Source organism: Pinus tabuliformis, chromosome 7 (genome assembly GCF_031772625.1).
Source record: "Pinus tabuliformis cultivar Carrire ecotype Pingquan chromosome 7, CPIR1, whole genome shotgun sequence".
In the NCBI taxonomy this organism is placed as follows: domain Eukaryota; kingdom Viridiplantae; phylum Streptophyta; class Pinopsida; order Pinales; family Pinaceae; genus Pinus; species Pinus tabuliformis.
Window position 1 is genome coordinate 959916309 of NC_142293.1, and position 3015 is coordinate 959919323.

A 3015-nucleotide genomic window follows, 5' to 3' on the forward strand; every position below is an offset into this window, starting at 1 on the left:
GGGTGAAATGTAAGTATTTATATGCCACTTCTCCCAGTTATATTGGAATTGATTTTAAGTTGTATCAAATTTACATAAGTTCTATGTCTAACATTGATATTACAGTGAATCCTAATATAATTTTATGATGATACTCATCCTTTCATTGTTGCCACTAACCAGCGTATGGTCGTTGTATAGTTTAAGGAATACCTTCATACTCATACTCCTATTTTTATACATTCTAATTCATTAGCGTCATTTTAAGCACCTAACAGTGTGCACAAATTGCAGATTTTGACATTATAAGTTGGTTTAAAAAAAATTAATAAATCAAATTTGAAGGAATAAAAATGTAATCTCGCTCAGGCAGAATTTGAGTTTGCAAATTCCAACCGGTTAAAATTTAAGAGTTTGGATAATTTCCTATAATTGAAAACACCAAGTTTTCCTATATACTTTCTCCAAGGAAAAATCCTACTCATCATGAACCAAAGCAAATAGTTTGATCGACTCCTTGAACAAGAGACAAAAAGAGTATGCTACACCAAAAGTTGCAAGGATTATATCAGAGATAGACCTAACAGATTTTATATTCAGTCAAAATGAAATCGATGCGAGTAGATGACCCAATGGAAAGCATAGAAATCCATGAAACCTCTATGGAGATTATTAAAGATAAATTAAAAGACCATGTACAAGACATAAAAGGCTACATAAAGAGATAGAGGTGTTGAACATTAGGTTAAAAAAAATTGACACTACCCTTGTCTCACTTAGCACATCCAAATCTACAAAAGGGATTTCACCTACTTCGGTAAAAGAAACCCTGGAGCAAGTTTATTTTTGCACTGCTTCAAACAATTTTTTTTTTTTTTTTTTTTTTTGAGATATTCTCCTATACATTTAAGATGAAGGGAATTCACTTTTCCTTTAAACAATTTAGTCTAGAAGATTCATGCTTATGACAATGCTTTCTAGAAACACCTATCTAAATTCAAAACCTTTAAAGACAAAGAATGACAAAAAATTTGGACCGACTTACCAGTATCCTGAGATGACATTGCCTGAATTTGAACTTCCTCATATTGTAAAGGTTAAGGAATGGTCATATTATATGTGTTGAAAAAAAAAAATTACAGTTCCTTTAGATTCTTAAATGATGTAAGGGGCCCGTAAAATTATTAGTTTATATCACCAGATCAACAAGACATGACCAAATAAGTTTTTCGAGTGAACCAAACAGTCAAGGTGAGGAGGGATTTCATCGCGAAGCATGCTACGGCTTGGATCAAGAATCTCCAACTGCTTGCAATTTCCAATCTTGGGTGATATTTCCCCAAGCAGATTGTTTCCAGAAATATTCAAGACCTTCAAGGCAGTCAACTTTCCAATACCAGATGGTATGTAGCCTGACAGATTCTTGAGAATAAGAGACCATACCCTGGACAGATACTAGCTGTGCAGTCTGCACCTCCCCAATCACGATAGAATCTGAGGCCATCCACCCGTTTAGATTATTCAATGGATACACAAAACTTTTCTTAATCTCACTGAGATCTTGTCATTATTGGTTCAGCCACTGAGCTGAACGACTAAGGCTACAAAAAGAACAATTCTCAATGGAAAGAAATCGGCTCTAAAAGGCCTTCATGTTTATTTGAAAACGCCACTGTTCTTAGCACTACAAAATGTCCCATGTTGAAAGTAGTAAAGAAGCCATTTCCAGCAGAGCAAAGGTGTGGTAATATAATGGATCTGAATATATGTGATCGATCTTGAGGAGATTTGGAACTGCACAGTACAGAAAACAAAGCATAATTGCAAGTGCCAAGGCTAAGAAATTTCACTGGAGACCTTACTTTAAAAATGGAGATTTTATCAAACAAGCTATCAGACAATGAGATCTGGGAAATTCAAAGAAATTCTGTGGCAAAATTGTTAATTATGAACCTAGTATTCCTTCTCGTATCTTTTATATCAAAAACTTTTTGTGGATGTAAAAGACACAGACCTACCAGCTTTATATATTCAGTTAAAAAGTCCTGGAAAGAAGTTACTCTTCCGAGTGGTTAAGGCGTGTGCCTGCTAAACCCGGCGAGAGTTCGAATCTCTCAGGCGACGCGTCAGACTTTTGTTACCTTTCCTGATACATAAACAGCAACGCTATCTTGAGCTAATTCCCGCCGCGAAGAACGGAATTGCGCCCAATTTCTTGTTATTGTCCGGAGAATTAGCTGCCCTGGCCGCACGGTAAGCATCGGGCGGCATTTCACCGTAGACAACGGAAACGTTAACTCCTGCCTTTTCCCACACATTTCCGTCCTGCAAAACTCTGCTGATTCCGCCTCCTCCCCCAGGCCTCGACCACACGTCCTCCTTGAAATTGTGCCCGTCCACCGCCTCTACCGCCGCGCAAACATCATCCTGCGCTTTCGTTATCATTTTCTCGAAACGGGCTCTCACTGAGTTCGTGCTCGACGACTCTGATTCGCCATCTCTCAGAAACGTTCCAGGATTCTCCGCCATGGCCAACGCCTCCTCCCTTGCGCCCACTGCTCTGGCAAAAATCTTTTGGTTCCACTTCCACCCCGACAAGGCCAAATTGTTGCAGGAACTTCCCCTCCGACTTGAACAGGAGACCTGAGAAAGGGATATTGAATAGTAGGATACACAGGAAAACACTGGACAGCTCACAAAGGCGTTCGACATCTGTGGGAGCTCCGAAAGGAAATGGTCGACGAAGCTTGAAATCACAATCGTTCCATCGATAATCAATAGGCAACACTCTACGGATGAAACATCAAAACCTGTGTGCTTATTACGACCGGCGGATAAATGGACCCGGTCGAATTATAAATGGACAGGGTCAGATCTAGTAACAATATGCAGAGGAATACTTCCTAAATGAAGAAGTTGGAAAGCAGAACCAGCAATGGCGGTGCTGCCAACAATTCGTATAGCGGCCCAACTGGAGTCTGATTAGCCTTACGTGTAAGAAGCTAAATCTTTATTCCGCTATATTTTTCTCGCTAA

At 39.2% G+C, this 3015-nt stretch overlaps 1 pseudogene; it reads right to left on the reverse strand.

Annotated features, from left to right (window-relative positions):
• Positions 1-2145: 2145 nt before the first annotated feature.
• LOC149250815 (coproporphyrinogen-III oxidase 2, chloroplastic pseudogene) lies at positions 2146-2691 on the reverse strand (annotated as a pseudogene).
• Positions 2692-3015: the final 324 nt, after the last annotated feature.